Below are 22,895 nucleotides of genomic sequence, written 5' to 3'. Positions count from 1 at the left end.
GCAGACATGTTAATCGATTTTCTACATACAAAAATTTTTACATAGCAAAATTAATATGGACTAATGAAACAAACAAGTAATTTACAAAGGGACAGCTTCAAGTGGTGAACAGAATTATGTAACTATTGTGGGGCACCTGGGTGGCTCAGTCCATTAAGCATCTGACTCTTGGTTTTGGCTCAGGTCATGATCTCACAGTTGGTGGGTTTGAGACGCGCATCAGGCTCCATGCTGACAGCACAGAACCTGCTTGGAATTCTCTCTCTCTCCCTCTCTCTATCCCCATGTCCTGCTCACGCTCTCTGTCTCTCTCTCAAAATAAATAAACTTAAAAAAATTCTTTAAAAAAAGAATTATGGAACTATGTTAAATTTTGTTTGTAGTTAAGTAAATATTAATAAAAATGGGCATTATTTAAGGCCAATAAAATTGTGATTAAAAAGAATGCTGCAGGGGCACCTATGTGGCTCAGTTGGTTAAGCATATGATTCTTGATTTTGGATCAGGTCATGATCTTATCATTTGTGGGTTCGAGGCCATATGGGGCTCTGTGCTGACAGCACAGAGCCTACTTGGGATTCTCTCTCTTCCTCTGCCTCTCTGCCCCTCCCTCCTCTCTCTCTCAAAAATAAATAAACTTAAAAAAAAAAAAAAGAATGCTGCAGCCTGCTATTTGGGACTTTGGGAATTGCACTCATATGCTGCTAGAGAATTATCTTGACACAGCATTTGGGAAGGCATTTTGTTAATCTATATCAAAATTGAAGATATGAATCACTTTTAACTTATAAATTAAACTCTGGGAATTTATCCTAAGGAAAATAATTTAACATGTGCACAAGATATGTACATAAAGATGCATCATTGTTTTTAAAAGAGAAAGCATGAATATAAACACCCACCAATAGGGGAATGGTTAAATCAACTAGGGCATTTATGTACAATAAAATCCCCTGCTGCCATTAAACATGATGCATATTTATAATTATTGATGTGTGAAGATGTCTATGAATACAGTTAAATAATCCAAAATAAGCAAACAAAAAACAGAAACACAAGTTGCAAAACCTTTGTAAAGAAATGATTTTCATACAGCTAGAACTCTCCCATGCGTAAATAGGTTCTGGAAGCATATAATGAGAAAAGCCCGTCAGAGTATGGGTCTTTATCCTCTCGTGTGCATTTTCCCGTGTTTTCTGAATTTTCTGCAGTGAGTCCATATGGGTTTTTTTTTTAGTTTATTTATTTATTTTTTTTAGGTTCACAGCTAAATTGAGGGGAAGGTATAGGGATTTCCCATATACCTCTCACCCCAACACATGCATAGCCTCCCCCATTTTCCATATATACTTTTCAATATGAAAAAAATAAAGGTTCAAAGAGAAAAGTATTATATAGGGTTAAGGGAGTTCTGAGAAGTAAGCTTGCCTTATATACTAAATTGCTTCCTGTATGAGCCGCGACCTTTCCTTGATGTGTGTGTGTGTGTGTGTGTGTGTGTGTGTGTGTGTGTATGTGTGTATATATATATATATATATATATGTATAAAATTGAATTTGAAAATGAATCAGACAAGTGAGAAGTGCTCTTTCCTCTCTAGAGCACTTATGCCCTGCCTAAGTAACTATAGACAGACCATCCCATGGAAGCCAGTGTTGAGAAAGGCCTCTTGAAATACAATGCATGTTCTCTCATTTAAAAAGCCAGCCTTTTAGGGGTGCCTGGGTGGCTCAGTCAGCTGAGTGGCTGACTTCAGCTCAGGTCATGATCTCACGGTCCGTGAGTTCGAGCCCTGTGTCAGGTTCTGTGCTGACAGCTCAGAGCCTGGAGCCTGCTTTGGAGACTCAGAGCCTGGAGCCTGTGTCTCCCTCTCTCTGCTCCTCCCCTGCTGTGTTCTATCTCTCTGTGCCTCTCAAAAACAAATAAATGTTAAAAAAAATTTTTTTTAAGCCAGCCTTTTGTATAAGAACATAAATCAGTACGATCATTTTTAATATCTGGCAGTGGCCACTAAAGCTAAATAAACCTATATCCTTTGACCCAGTAGCTTCACTCCTGAGTCTATTCCCAACAGAAACATATGCTTATGTTCATTGAAAGAACTATACAAGAATGCTCATGGAAGTTTCATTAATAAGAGTTAACTAGGAATGACCCAATGTCCATCAAAAGAAAATTATGGTATACTTCTACAGTGGGATACCACACGGCAAGGAAAAAAGATAGGCTGGTGTCAAATGCAACAATGTAGATGAATCATCAAGACATAATTTTGAGTGAAGGAACCCAGTCATGAAAACATCACTACTATTTGATTCCATTTACCTCAGTTCAGAAAAAGAAAAAAGTCATCAACTGTAATAGAAATCAGAACAATAGGTGGCATAGGGTGGAGTTATTCCCTTAGAAGAGGACAAAGGACCTCCTGGAGGCCTAGAAATATCTCAACCTGGGTGGAGTTCAGATGGGCGTGCACATATGTAAACATTTACTGAGCTACGCATTTAAATTTGTGAATTTAATTTATGTACGAGTTATACTTCAACTAAAAAATTTTTTTTTAATTTAACTAAAAACAAAACCCAATCTTTCCAGAAAGAAGAAGAAGAAGAAGAAGAAGAAAAAAAAAAAAAACAAACAGGTCAGCACACTGAGCAGAGGCCATTTCAGGGTAAGTATTACAAAGTCAGCACATTTTCAAGAGTAGGGAAGATTATTGTATCATCTGAATACACCTAATTATTATAACTGGCCAGCAGTCATTTATAGAAATTGTTCATAAATATTTAAACATACTGCCTGGAAACATTTCTAAAGAGCTTTTAATACTTTTCAGTTAAGGTACATTGGTGTGATTTTCCAAGATCACGCTCTTGACATTGAAGTAATTGAAAAACCCAGTGCATTCTAACTAACCCCAGTAACAAAGAAATCTATTGTTTTCTTGCCCATTGTTTTATTGTATATTCATTTATTTTAGGCCCATCATATTCATTCTGCTTAACTGAGTCTCCAAATAGGGAATTCCTACCTGACCCTTCCCAATCTGCCCACCATTCTAATGTTGCCAAACTCCCTCCACCTGAGGGCTCTGAGTCAGGCTTCTGTTGGCAAAGCTGCTTGATGGTTTATCTATAAGAGAGGGAGGATGGAGGAGAATTTGCCAAGGGCAAACTATAAAAATGTCACGAGCAGTCCTCACAATTTTAAGATCCCTTTTTAAAATTATTTCATTCTGTCCTTTCTATACTGAAATATTTTGATTTCCAGAAAGCATTCTGAGTACCAAAAAGCAAGCATTGTACTACAAAGCTGCAAAAGTGCATAGCATAGTTACAAATTTATGCATCTTGCTTTCAGGCATACAGTTTACTTATTCTCTAACACTGGCCCAAGCTTCCTTATAAGCCCTATTATTCCCCAGAGAAATGGGAACAACTCAGACCTGCCAATTAATGAAGTCACAGATTTTTACCATTCAACAGTTTCCTTGCAGTATGAACATTCGGTCCTTCTAAGTTGGACACTTAATCAGGTCTCTGAACATTCTAAACGGTCTTTTTGGAAAGACTGTCTTTCAGACAAGATGGCCATATACTTTTGTCTTTCCTCACCATTCCATTGCCTTTTTCCAAGATGGTCTTTGTGTATCTGGGGAGTGACATGGGAGAGGTGTCCCCAGTGGGACTTTACGGTTGGAGAGTGGAGCAGCTCTCGCATTGTAGTTCAGGTATCTTTCTGAGGAGATGCCCTTTGTCTGGTAGCTTGTGTGATGTCCGACCTATTGCTATTTGCACCTAAAGTAGGTGCGTTGATCTCTCTCAGCTGGGTCTAGGTTCTGTTCTAATTGGTGTCACAAAGGTCTCTGAACACCTGCGCATTCTCCATCCAGCCCTTGGCCTACGTGCGCTACACTACAGGTCCCTTGACTCCCAGCTGGGTAGGCCCTAAGGCAGAGACACTTGACTTCAGCTTCACTGTCTGCCTTGGGGGACCTGTGGAAATCCTGACCCTCCAATCAGGCCATAGGATGGTGGTCCTCAAGAAATTTCTGGAGGACTTGTCAGAACACAGGCTTCTGGGCCCCACCCTCAGAGTTCCTGACGCAGCAGGTCTAGGGTGAGGTCCAAGAATTTGCATCTCTAACGCGTTCCCAGGTGATGCTGCTGCTGCTGCCATCCTTTGAGAAGCACTGGCCACAGGAGAGCTAAGCCAAGCTCAGGAAAGCTTCGGTTTCACTGTTTTTAACTTCATCTTGATGTGGCTTGATGACCGCTTATGAGACTGTTATCTTCTGGAATCCCTAACGTGAATTTTAAAAAACAGCCCCCTGTTTCGGATGTTTCCTTCATCTAACACCCTGGTGTCTCTTTGGGCTGCTTATATTTCCCACTCCCTATCTTGCTTGCCTACAGCCTTTCATTCTTTAACAAACCTTTCAAACCAGAATAACTGGATTTGGCTTTCTGATTTCCTATTTGCCGTATTCTCTTACCGTAGGCAACAAGCCAATGGCACAGCTGCCACAGGTGGCTGGGTACTTTCTTTACACTTGATGGAAAATCTGGTTTTATAAATGGTCAAGATATTTAGAAAACTCTGGTTTTCTGTCCAATTCCTCTATAGCAGCAGGCAGTGGGATGTCTCGGGTTAGCTGGAGGGAAGGCTATGACCATGGAATTCCAAAGTACAGATGTCATTAATATTTTGATAAGTTATCCTTGTTACAGATAATGTTCATTGAGGACCTTGTTCTAATGCTTTCTTTGAGGGACTAGTGCCCAAGGGCTCAAATTACAGAGCATGTCATCTATTATAAAGTAGAAAGCAAATATACCCCTAGTGCTAAAACAGTTATTTATATTACTCAATTAGACATTATAGAACCAAAAATCTCTATATGCTGTAATCATTTTCAAATATTCATTTTCCTGCCAATAGCCACATTTTGCCAGGTTGTGGAGACAAAGCAAGTTGGCAAGATGACGAGAAACCTGTAATTTGCAGCACAGAAAATCTTTCTGCTGCCAATTTCATGGGCAGGTGCCTGGGACTTGATAAGATGTGAGAGAAAAATTTGTTGCTATGATTCTGAACTTTATAGAAAGCTACTTCCTGCTATTTTAATGTTCATGACCTCAAATCCATGTTGCTGAATTTTTTTAGGTAGTTAAGCTATCTTGGTGGGCCTAGCACCATAATACACTCTCTAAATCTGGGGAACAAACATGATATTTAAACAGGTATAAGGTCTAGAAAACAAACCAGACTCCAGAGTAGCAAACTGCCTAAACTCTTTTGAGTATTCCTTATTTATGGGGCTCACTAGCAACTGATTTACTTGATGTCTTGGCATTGAATTTTGTTGAATTTCTTGAATTATCTTTTTTTTAAGGCTTATTTATTTTGAGAGAAAGTGCGGGCAGGGGAGGGGCAGGCAGAGAGGGAGATACAGAATCCGAAGCAGACACAGAAATTGAAGCAGAATCGAAGCTGTGCTGACAGCTCAGAGCCTGACGTGGGGCTTAAGCTCATAGACCGTGAGATCATGACCTGAGCTGAAGTCGGATACTTAACCAATTCAGCCACCCAGGTGCCCCTCTTGAACTATCTTTAAAAACAATCAATGTTTAAACCATACCAAGGGTATGATGGTTGGAGTATTTGCTGAGTATATCAGCCAGAAATGGAGTACAATCATTGACCCCTTACTGATAGAAGAAAATTCTTTCTAAGCCCTTGTTTACTTCTGGATTTGGTCATATAACATTTAATTTCTATTAGTATGGGCACAAAGGAAATTTTTACAGTAAGAAAGAGGCAAAGGCAGCATTGTTGTGCATTGTTTATTGATCCCCCATTAAGGGTCTGACCGTGAACACCATCTCCGTTCAGTGAAATGTACCTTCTTCATAGACCTCATAAAGAATGGGCATCTGATTTTCCTAAAGTAGATCCTGGTACTCCCATTTTATCTAGTCCGTTTTTTTTTTAAATTTTTTTTAACGTTTATTTATTTCTGAGACAGAGAGACAGAGCATGAGCAGGGAAGGGGCAGAGAGAGAGGGAGACACAGAATCTGAAACAGGCTCCAGGCTCTGAGCTGTCTGCACAGAGCCCGACGCGGGGCTTGAATTCACGGACCGCTAGATCATGACCTGAGCCGAAGTCGGACGCTTAACCGACTGAGCCACCCAGGTGCCCCGTCTAGTCCGTTTTTATTGCAAGTTTCTATAGTTCCTTTCTCATTAGGGAGGGTCTTTACTGTGAGGACAGTTATTGAGAAGTGAAGAATGCTATTTTCAGGGGAATCTACTTTGAGTAATATTTGTTTTTTAATCAGCCTAATATGATGGAAATATACAGGACCAAAAAATGAGGAAAACTGAGTTCAACTTCCATTTCAGGCACTAATATTGTGCATCTTAGAACAGGTGACCTTTCCTGTCTGAATTGCTTTTTAAAATAGAAAGCTCTACCAGAAGATGTCTATTCTTCCTTCTCCTACTGTTTTAACAATATGAAGATTTGTGTTAGGATGCTGTAGGAATTCTTGGCATGCTCACACTCCCTCTAAGCTGCCCACTACCATCCCAATTTGCTTCAGCCCAGCAAAGAACCTAGCAAGATGCTCACAGCTTGTGCTCATGTTCTGTGTGTGTGTGTGTGTGTGTGTGTGTGTGTGTGTGTAAGGGGTGGATTTACTGAAGCTACTTTTTTTTTTTAATGTTTATTTATTCTTGAGAGAGAGACAGAGGACAAGCAGAGGAGGTGCAGAGAGAGAGAGGAGACACAGAATCTGAAGCAGGTTCCAGGCTCTGAGCTGTCAGCACAGAGCCCAATGTGGGGCTTGAACCCACGAACCACGAGATCATGACCTGAGTCGAAGTCGGATGCCCAACCAACTGAGCCACCCAAGTGTCCCTACCTGAAGCTACTTCTAAGACCTATGCAGGGTCTGCCTCCTAGGGTGCTCTCTAGAAGCACACCTTTTGGGGTACGCCATGAAAGAGACTAGCTAAGGAAATGGAAGTATTTGGCCCAGGGGGGTCTTATGGTAGAATGACTAGACTCCTTCTCTTGTAGCCAGGATTTTTATTGTCAAACAAATGTGTTATCTAGAGATCAGGGCAACTTACATTACTATTTAAAAGCTCTTGTCGGTCTGTTTCCCGCATTTTTGTCTTGGTAGGGGATGGTTTCAGCCCCTTCAGGAAGCTCCTTTCCCCTACCACTAACTTCATGACCTACTGCAGTTTTTAGAATTTATGTTGGATCATGAACAGTGCATCTCCAAGATGCACATCAAAGCCTGCAGGAAGTCTGAAAGCCAATCAAGACAATGGCCTGGAGACGTTTTCCAAGGTGGTGATTGTGCTTGGGGTCCTTAGCACTCCAAATCCTGAGAAACACAGAGATTTCATTCTACAAATTTGCAGGAGTCCATTAGTGGTCACCCAGCCATGATATATTCACTTGTCGTCTATCACTGAGTCAAGTCCCTAAAATAGGACCCTTATGAAGCTTTAGTTATGTTTATAATTACCCTATCCTCATTGAATCTAATTTGAATACCTCCACATAAAATGCCAGGAAAGGAGTTATATGTACAAAGCAGCTTTTAATTAAGAGGGGAAGCACCTATGTGTACTTTCCTGCTTGGTGCTCTTTTAGTTTCCTTAATGTAGAACATGGCATATCAGCATTTAAATGGCTTCTGATTAATAAGCACTTGTTTCAAGGCTACAGAGACTGAAATAAGATAAACACATATTAACAGAGTGGGAACAATAATAAAAGGAAATAAGTGTCACTGGTTTAAAATGCATATTGTAAGTGATTCTAAAAGCATGAAAATGCAGTTATTAAACCAGCATGGAGGACCATGGGCCTATTTTATTGAAGTAATTAAATACTCTCTTCAAGTTTATGGCTCCTTGGATCATTTTAGGCAAATGAAAATTGGAGGCGAAATGTTAACCGGTGCCTAATGGATGACAGCCAACTTGACTTCTTGATGTCAATGGACACAGTAGCTGAGTTTCTTGAGGCCCATTTGCTACAGAAAAGCATGGCCTGTTGAATTTGGGGTTGAAGTTGGAAGAGAGTTCAAAGAAATGGCATTGTAGCCAGTGGTTTCTTTCAGTTGTCACATAATTGCAGGATTGACAATAACAACAGAACTAATAATATTGGAGCCTTAGGAGCACTTAGTACATGATAGGCACTATTCCAGGCAGTTAATAGGTGTTAACTCATTTGAACTTGACCATAACAACATGTGTAAGAAGCATTCTGTCATCATACTGACCATTTCATCACCCCCTTAGCACCCTCCAAATCAGAGGCGCTTTCTCATCCCTTGACACTCCGTGAACATGGATTTTCTCTCTTCTTACAGTGCCTCATGGTAGGCATCTTCATTTCCGTTTACTCCTCTCTGGCCCTTTCACTACTAGAATACAAGCTGACTGAGATCAGAGACTCTATCTTACTAACCACTGTATCTCATACTGTCTACGTCACTGGTTTCTCCTTCACATATTTGTAGAACTGAGAATTTGCATAAATTAAGAAACACCGCCCTGCAGCCAGGTCCTCAGACACACATGGCTTTGCTGCACACTGGCCGTGGCCCACTGCCTGATTAGCAGGGCACATCTTACGTCCCAGACAGTAGGCTCGCGGAAGAGCAGCTGTTCAACTGTGGGGATGGCCTCACCCACAAGGACTTTCTCCTTCTTGCTGGGCACACTGACTTCACTGCAGACCAGGTAGGCAGGACTTCTGCTCTGATCAAAAACCTCATTCTGGGAGCACCTGGATGGCTGGCTCTGTCAGTAGAGTGTACAACTCTTGATCTTGGGGTTGTGAGTTTGAGCCCCACATTGGGTGTAAAGTTTACTTAAAAATAAAATTAAATTTAAAAAAATCTTAAAAAAAAAAAATCACTCTGAAGACCCTACTGGTTTCCTTACCCATGAACACACTCACAGAGGCTAGCACGGCCATAACAATAGGCCTTACAGGTGGTATTGGCTTCATCCACCACAATTGTACACCTGATTTCCAAGTCAACAAACTTCAGAAAGTGAAGAAAGACGAGCAGGGATTTATCATGGACCCTGTGACCTCAGCCCTGAGGACAGAACGTGGGATGTGTTTGAAGCCAAAGCCCAGCATGGCTTCTCTGGTATCCCAACCACCAACACGTGGGCTGGATGGGGAGTTGCTTGGTGGGCAGTGGTCTTCTCAAGGAGGAAGAACATGACTGGCTTTGGGAAGAGATCATGATGAAGAAGGAATACTTGGTGGTAGCTCCTGCAGGCATCACACTGAAGGAAGCAAATAAAATTCTGCAGCATAGCAAGAAGAGAAAGTTACCTATTGTAAATGAAGATGGTGAACTAGTAGCTATCATTGCCCAGACGGACCTGAAGAAGAACTGGGATCACCTACTGGCCTCCAAAGATGCCAAAAAGTAGCTGCTATGTGGAGCAGCCACTGGCATTCACGAAGATGACAAGTATAAGCTGAGCTTGCTAAATCAGGATGCTGTGGACTTAGTGGATTTGGACTCTTCTCAGGAAAACTCCATCTTCCAGATCAACATGATCGAGTACATGAAAGGAAATACACCAGTCTCCAAGTTATTGGAGGCAATGTGGTCATGGCTATGCAGGCCAAGAACCTCATTGATGCTGGCATAGATGCCCTGTGGATGGGCATGGGCAGTGGCTCCATATGCATCACACAGGAAGTTCTGGGCTGTGGGTGGTCCCAAGCAAAGACGATGTACAAGGTGTCAGAATATGCATGGTGTGTTGGTGTTCCTGTCATTGCTGATAGAAGAATCTAAAGTGTGGGCCATATTGCCAAAGCCTTGGCCCTTGGGGCTTCCACAGTCATGATGGGCTCTCTCCTGGCTGCCACCACCGAGGCCTCTGCTGAGTACTTCTTCTCCGATGGATTCCGGCTAAAGAAATATTGTGGTATGGGTTCTCTTGATGCCATGGATGAGCATCTCAGCAGCCATAAGTGATATTTCAATGAAGCTGATAAAATCAAGGAGCCCAAGGGGTGTCTGAGGCTGTTCAGGACAAAGGATCCACCACAAAATTTCTCCCCTACCTTATCATTGGCATCCAGCACTCCTGAGAAGACACTGGTGCCAACAGTTTGACCCGAGTCTGAGCCATGATGTATCCTGGGCAACTCAAGTTTGAGAACAGAATGTCCTCAGCTTAGGGAGAAGGTGGTGTCCATAGCCTCCACTTATATAAGAGACTCTTCTGAAAAAGGACATAGCATATCCTCTTGGTTTTTCAATACAAGTTTGAAAAAAAAAAAAAAAGAAATACTATGTAGTTTTCTTTTTCTCTCAAAGAATATTTCAGGATATGTTTAAATATTCATAGCTTTGATTTAAAAGTTAGAAAATATAGTTACAAGGAAGTATACAAATTTTCAAAACTGTTGTTATGTATATAAGGGCATATAGATTAGAATATATACAAAATTGAAAGTTATCACCTCTGGACAGGAAGACGATGGATAATCTTTATTGCCTTCCTATTTTCTAAAACAAAGTTGTTATAAGACCATAGTAAATGTTGGTTTAAAATATTAACTTATTTTAATATAATTATGGTTTTGTCAAATAACTTTTGCTGAATTTTAATGGCATGGAGAATAAACAGAGAAAAAAAAAAACAAACACCTGACATCCAGTAAGTGTTTCATAGAAATTTCTAAGGGAGGATTTTATCTGTCTATTGAAAAAATCCTAGTTTTATTGATTAAAAGCTGAGTAAGGTATTATCAGGCCTTTTCTTATTTCTGTCTTCCACGCAGGCTTAATTTATTATTTGTTTCCAAGAGTAAGATGTGGAAACCCTAGAACTCTCCAGCAGTCTGCATATAGAATCTTGCTTCAATATATCAGGTGAGGGGCAAACAAGAAAAGAAGCTTTTTTGGACAGCTATTCTTTCCTGAGACCCTCTGAAATTTTGGCAGGATTGGGATTACTCTAAATAACCTTTCTTTGAACAACTTGGAGTAGTCAGGATCCTTTAAAACCATACTTGTCAAGCTTCTTATTGATCAAAGCCTTTCTTCCCCTTCAAAGCTACGTGGCTGCTATGAAGAAAATACTTCCAACAGACTTCAGGTAAGTCTACATGGAACTATTTAAAGGTCAGCTAATACCAACCCAGCAAATTCTGCAGCAGGTTTTAAATCTATGACAATTAGAAGAGGTTTTTATCTTGTTGCTATGGTTAAGTAAAACTTTTGTCCTGTCTGCTTTTTGGCTACAGTGGTAATTCTGTGCCTAGTTACTTCATATAAGGGTTCAACTGGTCACATAACAATGGATAAGATGACGAGTAAGGGAGAAATCTAATCTGAAAGGGGGAACAATATGCCATAAAACACTTTTCTATTTGATGAAACTAGCCTGATATACATTAAATCACCTTCCAGAAGCACTTGGAAAATCTGACTTTCTCAGATTGGCTCCTTTGTTATTCCCAATTTGCTGAGTAAGTTTTATTTAATGTTCATATTACTCAACAAAATTCCTGCAATTTGACTTATATATTCTGCTTGATTATGAATGATCAAACTCTCTTTCCATGGTGTTGAGGATCAGAAAACACCTCAGTATTTCTTCTCTTCAACATAAATATACTAAAATGGTCATACCCAGTACTTCTCTAAATAGTTTGTCAACGTTAAAAGAATGAAAGAAAATACACACAGTATTCCTAAAATTCATTTTTACTTCTGTTTTACAAACAATGGATGCTCATTATAGAAAAAATGAACACACAGAAGAAAAACTGAATACAGATATAACTCATATTTCTGTTATTTTGAAATAGCCACTGTTAACATTTGGTATATACCCTTTTAGATTTTTCCCCATTTTGTAGATAGATACAAAGAGAGACGTATTTGTGGAAAAACATGATCATATTTTATATTTATATCTGTTTTCTATTTCTTGAAATAGCAAAAACATCTGCATATGCTATAAATGTAATCCCACATTTAAATCTTTAAAGTCTTTTAAATAATAATATTCTTTATTTTAAAAATCTCTAAAATAGTAATATTCTATTATTTGATAGTATCACAACTAAACAATCCTCATATTTGGAGATTGAAGAGATTTGTAACTATTTGTTATTATAAATATTATTGTAAAGAATGTCTTTTTCACTAAATTCCTAATCAGTTCCTTAGGTTACATTTTTGTGAATGTAATTTCTTCCTCAAAAGGTACATACATTTTAAAGCTTTTATGATTTATTGACAGATTACCCATTGATGCCACTTATGAGAGCACCATTTCTCCAAATCTTTTGCAATACTTAGTATTACTACCTTTAACTTTTAAATATCATGGCATTGAAGTAACTATTTTGAATTTCTTTAATTTTTAGTAAAATTAATTTTTTCATATATTTATTATTCAACTGTATTTATTCTTTTGTGAACTGTCTTATTGCACACTTAAATGTGGTAAAATTTTTCATATTTACTCTTGAGTTAATTATATATTTAGGATATTAATCCCTTTCTTTGCCATCTCTGAAAATAAGACTTTCTCCAGTTTTCATTTGTGTTGAATTTTATTCATGTTTTTAAATACGTCTTTTTTTAAATTCTTAAAACACCCAAACTAACTCAAAAGAGGTATCAACATAAAATTATTCATAGAAGTGTTAGGCTGGATCATACCAAAGTCTAACTTGACCCTTTTCCCCCAAGCTGGACAAAATCTAACTCCACCCTGTAGGAGTTATATTTGGTCCTTTCCTTAGCAACTTCAAAAAAACAAACAAAACAAACAAACAAAAACTTTAGTAAACAATTTTGACCCTGTATCTCAGGGTCTGTTATCAATAAGATAAGATAGTTACCCCAAAATGTTTTTGTCTCATATTTCTTCAAAGAATACTCACAGTTTTAAGGGAAACAATCAGCAAAACCAAAAGGCAACTGACAGAATGGGAGAAGATATATGCAAGTGACATACCAGATAAAGGTTTAGCATCCAAAATCTATAAAGAACTTATCAAACTCAACACCTAAAAAACAAATAATATCAAACTCAACACCTAAAAAACAAATAATCCAGTGAAGAAATGGGCAAAAGACATGAATAGACACTTCTCCAAGGAAGACATCCAGACGGCCAACCGACACATGAAAAAATGCTCAACATCACTCTCATCATCAGGGAAATACAAATCAAAACCACAATGAGATACCACCCTACACCTGTCAGAATGGCTAACATTAACAACTCAGGCAACAACAGATGTTGGCGAGGATGTGGAGAAAGAGGATCTCTTTTGCACTGCTGATTGCAATGCAAACTTGTGCAGCCACTCTGGAAAACAGTATGGAGGTTCCTCAAAAAATTAAAAATAGAACTATCCTACGACCCAGCAACTGCACTACTAGGTATTTATCCAGGGATACAGGTGTGCTGTTTTGAAGGGACACATGCACCCCAATGTTTCTAGCAGCACTATCAACAATAGCTAAAGTATGGAAAGAGCCCAAATGCCCATCGATGGATGAATGGATAAAGAAGATGTGGTATATATACACAATGGAATATTACTCATCAATCAAAAAGAATGAAATCTTGCCGTTTGCAACTACGTGGATGAACTAGAGGGTATTATGCTAAGTAAAATCAGTCAGTCAGAGAAAGGCAAATATCATATAACTTCACTCATATGAGGACTTTAAGATGCAAAACAGATGAACACATTGAAAGCTATGGAGTCTCACTATTAAAATGTACACATACACATAAAGAAAATATTTTGGACATAATATGAGGAAGCACAGACTTCCATCTGATGCCCACCTGTGGGTCTGTAAAGGGGTCAGAACTTTCTACTCCACAATGATATGATTGCTAATTCCTACTTGAGGATCTGAGAAACTGAGGTAAGAAAGGACCACATTCTCTAGGAGATCCCCTGTCCGATTCTGAATGTTAGGCTGCTATGTGAACTGCGTCACTCATGACTTTGCCGACAGAATGCCCTCCTGTGTCAAAAAACTTTTGAAGACCAGAATGGACAGCTGGTCCAATTATGTTGTTCCAGAAGAGTTGACCAAGTGCTTTGTGAATGTACCAGTGTGTAATAAACAGCCTACCCTGTCTAAGATTATTTATCATTTCCAGCACCCAGAGGGAAGCCAGTCTTTCTCCTGATGAAAGCAATAAGTGTCTGCTCACACAGAGCACATTATTCTTCATGAAGCATTGACCTGGTCAGTAACAAAACTGATGTGTCCTCTTTCTGGATCACATAGAGCACCCCCCCCCCACCCTGCCCACTTGCTCACTTTCACTCTTGCTCAAGTTCTTAGCACTCAACTATAATATACAGTATACACCCTGATGATAGCCCAAACTATAAAAGGTGCCTTAATTCATATTGTATTTGCTGACTATTTCACTGGGATCCAGGAAAGATGATAAAATGTTAAGAAACACTTATCATGAGAATTGTAAAAAGCATTATAGTAATCAGGCTGTGGGATGAGGTGGTGTCCCAGACGATCTGAAACTTTCCAGTTGAAACTAAAACTGATCAGAAAAAAGATGTAAATCACACACACACATACACACACACACACACACACACACACACACACACACACACACACAGGTTTTCTGGCAATCTTTAGCATTCCTTGGCGTAGCGAAGCATCCTTACCTTTGTCTTCATATGACATTCTCTCTGTGTGCTTGTCTCTATGGCCAAGTTTCCCCTTTTTATAAGGACCCCAGTTATACTGGATTAGGGTTGACCCTAATGACCTCATCTTAATTTAATTCATTACATCTGCAATGACCCTTTTTCAAATAAAGGCACATTCTGAGGTATTGGGGGTTAGGACTGAAACACAGGAATTGTGAGGGGCGTACAATTCAACTACATACTCTTATGAATATATTATTTATATACATTCACAATCTGTCTTCAATAAGGTGTAGCTTATGATAGGGGAGAACCCAAACACCACATACTTGGTAGCCCATTATCTATTTCACACCATCTGTCCTCAAGTTCTTTGGAATTCCTTGAAGCTATGGGATGATTCTGAAAAGCAACTTCCTTAGACACCAGAGGGTTTGAGATAGAAAAGTATGTGCCCTGAGACACTCTTTCTCCTCTGGTCCCATGACCCCAAACAGACCCCAAACCTTACTGGACAGAGGAACCCCTGGTTTGCTCTCCTGTACATGTGCCTGAATGTGTGAAAGCAGCCTAAGGAGATCAAAGGAGGCAGAAAGATCTTGCAGTAAGACAGAGGATGTAAGAGAGTCTGAGTCAGACAGATGTATGTTCAAACCCTGACCTCAGTACTTACTAGTTGTGTGACCTTGGACAAGCTACTTAACCTCTCTGAAAAACAATTTGTGTGCTTCTAAAAGGGCTTGGAAATACCCCTACACAGGGCCATTTAAGCATTAAAAGAGGTAATAGATGTGAAAGTCTATAGTGATTGGTCACGAAGCACATGCTTAGTACACATAGGTTTCTCTTCTTGTTCCACTGGGTTTGTGATAACAGATCCGGAGTCAGAGGAGTTTTCAATAACCTAGTGATCTTTGGGACCTTGGGCCCTGAGGATGTTGTACCAAAAACGTTGTGCCTTAAAGAGATACAGCTTGAACTTATTTGCCCACATTACTTGCATCTAGAAACTCCAAAAAAAAAAGTTCATTTTCTCATCTTTGCTCCCCTGTCTTCAAATCTGTCTTTTCAGTTTGTTTTTCTGAATTAGTACAATAATCTATTACCTTTTCTCACATGTCACTGAGTAAGAAAATACTCTACCTGAAATATTGATTGGAAAATATTGATTATACTTTTATTTTAATTTTTTAATAAGTAGTCACTTAGGGGTGAGATCTGAAGGACACAGAACTCTTCCCTATCCCCTCCCCAAAAACTTCCTTTAATCAACAGATAGGGTGATAAAGATTAAGATTCCCAATATTTAGGGGCACCTGGGTGGCTCAGTTGGATAAGCGTCTGACTCTTGATTTTGGCTCAGGTTAATTTCTCACAGTTTGTGAGTTTGAGCCCCAAGCTGGGCTCCATGCTGATTGTGCAGAGTCTGCTTGGGATTTTCTTTCCCTCTCTCTCTGCCCCTCCCACTACCCCTCCCCCATTGCTCGAGCTTTTGGTCTCTCTTTCAAAATAAATAAATAAACATTTAAAAAAATGTTTTCATGTCCATTAACTAATTCAGTAAAGTCTTGTTTTCCTTCATCATTTTAACCAATTATCTCCAATACCATTCCCACATCGATGGATTGTCACGAAAGACAATACAACATAGTGAGTAACACAGAAGTCTGGTTGATAGCAGAATGAGAAAGTATCATATCTGGGTTTCAGTTTCCACATCTCTAAAATAAGGCTATTAAATCAATGTTTGTTAAGACTAGAGTCAACATTTAATTCTGTATGCTTACACATTAAATGTTTCATTTAACATTCTGGAAGATAGGAATCCTGATTTAACCTTATCAATATAGTAAAATATTAGTATAATTTAGAGGCAATACAAGGTTTTAAAGTATGTTCAGAATTAAAAATAAAAGAACGTATATGTATTTCACTGCTTGTGTTGATCATATTTTATTGTATTGATGAGAACCTGTCATCCATATATGATGTCACTTATGTGATACTCAGTGATTTTTAGTTGATAAAAAATGTTTTTCATTTCAGAATAGCACACAATGAAGTTTATAAAAACAGTATGAAATTCTTCTAAGTAGCCACCCTTTGGCTTTGTTTAGAGCCCTCTGAAAGGCCAATTTCTAGATGTGTCTATCACCTATTCGGTTACTATTTTCATTCTTCCGACCTTCAAATGCTTTGCAGTTTAAGGGGTGTTTAGAAACAGATGTAGTCGCATTTCATGGAATACGTTGAAGTGTAAATAATGCATCTAATTCGTTTTCCTCAGAATCAATCAATTTCATCCTTTTTTCATATCTTGACAGATTCCTTCCTGAGTTGACTTACTAGTTTCCTTAAAAAAAGAAAAGAGAAGAAAAAGAGCCCAAGAAGGATAGAGCATACACCGCCTCTCCAAACCTTTACAATCTCACAACGGCAAATATTCAGGCAGCAGCAAAAGAAAAGAAGACGTGCTCACTTTCTGAGGCTCATACTTTCTGTTCTCCCAGCAGAGATAGGAAAATACTTTCTTCCGATGACCCCCAAACATGTGTCTCTCATGCTCTTTCTGCCAATATTAAGTCTACTAGCAATGATGTTCTCTCCTGAGAAAACTCTCATCTTAATGGACTGGAGTATGGAGAAATGGCATTACTCGACAGGTCACTGTTTTTCAGAGCATGTGTGTGAATAAACTGCTTTTTGGAGAGAAAATCACCAAAAAAATGTATAACTAATTTGGCTTCCAAATTTACTCCTAAATATTGAGATCAAAAGAAGCTCTTTGTGTTATTCTCTGCCTAGATTGGGATTGTAAAAAATAATAATAAAATAAAAATAGCTACTATGTTAAGAACTGCATGAAGGAAGGATACATCCATTCAAGTTTTGCAAGACGTAATTTGCATTGGAATAGAAATGATTTAATACCACTACAACCAAGTGAAAGAGACGTGTTTTTATGGCAGTTCTTTATTCTATTTCTAACCACCTTTTCAGTGGAAAATAATTTCCCAAACAATGATCTACTAGGTGAAAATATTTTAGTTATTCTTGTCATAACTTTCCATTGCGATTTTATTCTATTTTTAATGAAGAAAAATCTTAATTAATTACCCTTCCTACCCTTTTACGCAGACATTTATAGAATGCCTTTTCAGTCTTTATTCAAAAATAATTCTCTGTAACATTTCTAATGAGCTTTGGAAACTTTTCACAAAGTTCAGTAAACCTTGGGAATTTAATTCTGTTTATTTCCCAGATTTCAAGCTGTAATCATAAATTAAGTTTTATCTAAATTTCAATAAACTGGAACAATGATTTATCCCATAAATAAGCCTCAAGTCATAAGTAGTGATTAGAATATGACTTTTTAAATTTTAAAATCATTTTTATCATTTTTAAGTGATAAAAATAAGATAGCCATATTAAGTTAGTTAAGAAAATACTTGAAAATTTCTAGTTAAAGCTGATGGAGTTTTGATCAATGATAGTTTTATTCTATGTCTCTAAAAACTGAAAGGACAGAAAAAAGTAGAAAAGAAATTTCTGGATTAATTAAATGATAAAAAGTAACTGTCATAAACTCAAATCATATTTATAGAGTACACCCCAATTAGAGTGAAGTTTGAATCACAAAGAAGTACAATGCCAAAAACTGACACAAGCTTTCATGTGCCTCAAGAAAAACAAACATCTTTGTGAAAGTAAATGTTATAGTCCTGAAATCTATCTAACAAAACTTTGATTTCAAGAATAGAAAGGAGGGGCACCTGGGTGGCTCAGTCAGTTGAGGTCCAACTTCAGCTCAGGTCATGATCTCATGGTTCACGAGTTTGCATCCCATGTCGGGCTCTGTGCTGACAGCTCAGAGCCTGGAGCCTGCTTCCGATTCTGTGTCTCCCTCTCTCTCTGTGCCTCCCCCACTCGTGCTCATTCTCATTCTCATGCATTCTCTTTCTCTCTCAAAAATAAGTAAACATTAAAAAAAAAAAAAGAATAGAAAGAAATAGGTATGGGGCAGCCCAAAGAAGTAGAGATATAACTATACAGATCCAGATTTAAACCACAAAAAGAAATGAGTGGAGGAGGTGAAGAAGAGATATGATCACATCCTCCTTTTCCAATGACCTGGCCTCCAAGGTAAATAAAATGGCCATTGGTTAAGTGAGGAAGATGGTGGCTAAGGTGAGATCACTATGTGATGTCTGTGACTTAAGAGGATTCGCTGAGAACCATTGTAGACCTTTTCATTGTAGACATTTTCAACTCGTTAATAGTCTAAGGAATGCAGTTTTAAATGACATACCATTTTTGTCTCTCAGATTAACTAGATTTACAGATACACACAGACACACACACACACTCACACACATACACACACCATACCCACTTTATGGCCAGAAAGACAATATGAGACTCTTATATTTTCCTAGTAGCTATATATGGTATTAACAGAGTCTTTTGGAAAGCAAGTTAGTAAGTTAGTATTTATTAAGTATTTATTAAATGCCTTCACATGCCCTATTGTTTGATCCACTAGTTATATTTGTTAAAATATATCCCAAGAAAATATCATAATTAGGGAAAAACTCTAGGTGTGTCTAGAACGTTTATTCAGATACAACAGAAAAAAAAGCACAAAGTTTCAAGTTAATTGAAATGGCCAGTTTTATCTACTATTTAGTGACTGTGATCATTTATATATTTCAGTCATTGTTTAGGAAGCAAAGACAAATTTAAATCTTGTGTTTTATTTACAAACGTGGTCATGTACTCACATGTAAGTTAACATTTTCAGTTTCCCAAGTTTACAATACAAAATGTGGTCCTGTGTCATATGATATTCGAATTAAAAGACTGGAGTCTCATAAGTATGGAAATGCTTATCTTTCATCTTTTGTTGCAACAAAAGTACTAGAATGGAGTGTAATGGACTCTGATTGGCTTTGCTGGGTCACGTCTCCATCTGCCTAGCAGAATGACCAAAACACTGTAATACTCACTCAATAAATGTTTAACCAAAGTGAGTTTCTTGAGATGGGTGACTTTCACATTTGAGATTAATTGATTTTCAATCAACATCACATTTTTCTGCCTCTACACAATTACCATTTCTCTCTCATTTGACACATGTCTACATACAAGAGCTTTTTTATAGTATGCTAATTATCCTAAATTAGATCCTAAACTTCCACATGTTCTTAGTTATCAGTTCACTGGTTGGTATAATAACCTTTTATTCTATATGCACCTTTACTTCTAAATCTACCATATTCCAAGAAATAGTTTTAATGCTTATATCTGCAAAGGCATTCCATATTTCTTTCTATGCTATGGTCTCAGGATACCTTTTACCTACTTTGGTTTTATGTCTTTTTATAGATCCTAATTTTTGATCAAGCAATAATACATCTTATTATTTTCCCCATCCCTTCTCTCTCCCTTGGGAAAAAAGAGACATTTCATTCCTAAATCTGTTGTCTAACTTATGTGTTGAATTAATTATTCTTAAGGGAAAGTCTCCTCTTTTTTTAAGTTTCACTTTTTATCATTTTCACCAGATATTTTAATGTCATTGAGTGTTTTAATTTGACTCTGAAATAATTTTACTGAAGGAATAACATTTCCTAGAGTCAATTATTAAAAATAAACTGTAGGAAATACAATAAAATTCCAATTTATGATAAGCTAAAGTTTCAGAAATAAGTAACCCTCTACTTAGTAACTGTCAGTACTGCCCTAGTTGAAATAATGTCATTTATTATTTATCCTGATAAGAGGGTTCTAAGTGTACTTGAGGGGGAAAAAAGTGAAAATCTGGAGATCTTAACATAGAAGAAATGTTCTGTCATTTCTGCATTACTTTCTGAGCAAATAAAATACTTTTTTCCAAATACAATTCAATTATTTTAATTTTTAAAAAAGGATATTTTTTGAAATACCTAATTATTTATCTCAAGTCAAAAGAAAAAAGTTTGTGTCTTATAACAAATCAAATGCAAACTGCAGAATCAATTATAAATTCTGAAACCACAGCACATCTCCAGAAGATAAGGAAACCAAAAATCTGTCCCTTACTCGCAGCCCATGTATGGAACTCCTTGTCAACCCAAAGAAAAAGGGCTGTTTGCTGAGTGGACACTTGTATGTCACATGGCCCTCCAGGCAGGACTGAGGCACTAATTCCCCAGCTGCTGTGAGTCTGGGTTGCTGATGGTACAATGGAGTTCCTCTCCACAAATTGCCCTTGGCCAAAGAGAATTGCCTCACCCATGTCTTCCCCAGCCTCACTCAAAGTTGCCTTCCTTTCAGAGAGGCAGCTCACATCAAATGACTAGTTTATTCAGCGGGTACCAAGGCCCAGCCCCAGTCCTTTGAATCAAGACAGCTCTCAAAGGCCATCCCTGCTGCAGTGGTCCATGGGATTAGGAGAGCCTTTATTGCTACCACATAACAGCCAGTGTTGAACCTTCACTCTCTCATAGGTACTAGTCGAAGGGAACATATCAATTAACTTGCATGCTGATCTCTCCATCTTATGGTCTATTTTCCAGGGAACCTGACCTAAGACTCATTGTTACTTATCTTTCCATTCAATCACTCAAGACATATTTGTGCTAAGCATTCCACTGGGTGTGGAGACAAATCAGCGAGCAAAACCAACACTGTTCCTGCTTTAATAGAACCTAGTGATTAGTGGAGTGAATAGACTTTGATCATAGCGTGTTCACAGTTCTAACAGATAAACTTGACTCTCAGAAAGAAGGGTTTAGAGTGAGACATCTGTGCTACTATCTGAAGGCTCAATGGGAGTTAAATTGAGGAAGAGGGAAGGGGAGAGGAAGAAGATTGCTGTGGGCGACAGAACAATTGCCCCAAAATATGTCTGTATCTTAATCCTTGGAAACTGTCAATATGTCGCCATACAGGGCAATGGGACTTTGCAGATGTAATTATGTCAAGGATCTTGAGATCGGTGTATATCTGTATCATTCAGGTGGACCCAATATCATCATCAAGCCTCTTTATAAGAGGGAGGTAGAATGGGCAGAGTTTATGAAAGAGATGTGATGAGGCAAGCAAGAACTGGCAAGGAATAGGCTAAGGAAGGCAAATGGTCTCTAGAAGTTAGAAAAGGCCAGGAAATAAATTCTCCCCCATAGCCTCCAGAAGGAATGCAGCCTTGCCAACACTGATTTTAGGACTAATGAAGCCCAGACAGTAAGATAATAAATTTGTGTTCTTTTAGGCTATTAAGTTTGTCATATTTTTTATGGCAACAATAGAAAATTAATTCAACTCAAGTAGAGGAAAGTAGCATGTTCTAAAAATTGGAAGGCTTTGTGATGGTTGGTGAAAGATTCACAAAGGTCAGGGTTGGGGACCTGGAGAGAGGTGGAAGATGCAAACAATACAAAGGAGGTAACATCAACAGGGTAGAATGGATATGGTAAGGGTCTGGGAAGAAAGAGGAGGCAAGTCCAACTTATAGCTTACTGCTTGCAATCCCAAATGGATGGTGACACCATCACTCATAGAAGAAACAAAGAGGCAGAACAGGTATGGAGGAGAGGAGTTTCATTTAAAGCATGTTGTATTAGAGGCGTCTTTAAGATATACAAGGAGTTTCAGTAGATCACTCTACAGTGTTCTGAGAAATCTTGGCTAGAGATCTGCATTTTGTTGTTTGAAATTGTGAACTTGGACAAGTTAATCTAGGAACAATGCTATAAAGTGAAATGAAAAGAGAGTCTAGGCAGTCTTATGAAACTCCAACATTTGGCTGACTAGAAGATGAGACTGAGGGGGTGGCCAGGAGCCAATTGAAGCCAAGGTTTCCATAGTCAACAAGTAGGATGTTGTAGAGATCAGGTAAGATGTTGACTGCAAAGATGTCCATTGGATTGAGCAGTACTAAGTCACTAGTAAGAGGTAGTTTAAGACCAATGGGAATCTCAGCCAGAATGGAGCACACTGAGAAGTCAGATTTGACTTAGAGAAGTTTGATAATGAGCATAAGGGAAAGACGTGTGGAAGCTGGGTGGAAATTTGAAGGAAAATTTTTTAGAATATGGCTAAGACATGAGTATTGTTACATACCGATGGGGAAGATTCAGTTCAGAAGGGGAACCTGGATATACAAGAGACGTAA

The 22,895-nt window shown here is 38.3% G+C and overlaps 1 pseudogene; it reads left to right on the top strand.

The window, feature by feature from the left end:
• Nucleotides 1-10,297, top strand: part of LOC106989434 (inosine-5'-monophosphate dehydrogenase 2-like) — a 117,371-nt pseudogene extending 107,074 nt beyond the window's left edge.
• Nucleotides 10,298-22,895: the final 12,598 nt, after the last annotated feature.

The sequence above is a fragment of the Acinonyx jubatus genome, chromosome C2 (genome assembly GCF_027475565.1).
Source record: "Acinonyx jubatus isolate Ajub_Pintada_27869175 chromosome C2, VMU_Ajub_asm_v1.0, whole genome shotgun sequence".
NCBI lineage: Eukaryota > Metazoa > Chordata > Mammalia > Carnivora > Felidae > Acinonyx > Acinonyx jubatus.
The sequence above is the reverse complement of the archived record's forward strand: the minus strand, read 5'-3'. Positions and strand labels throughout refer to the sequence as shown.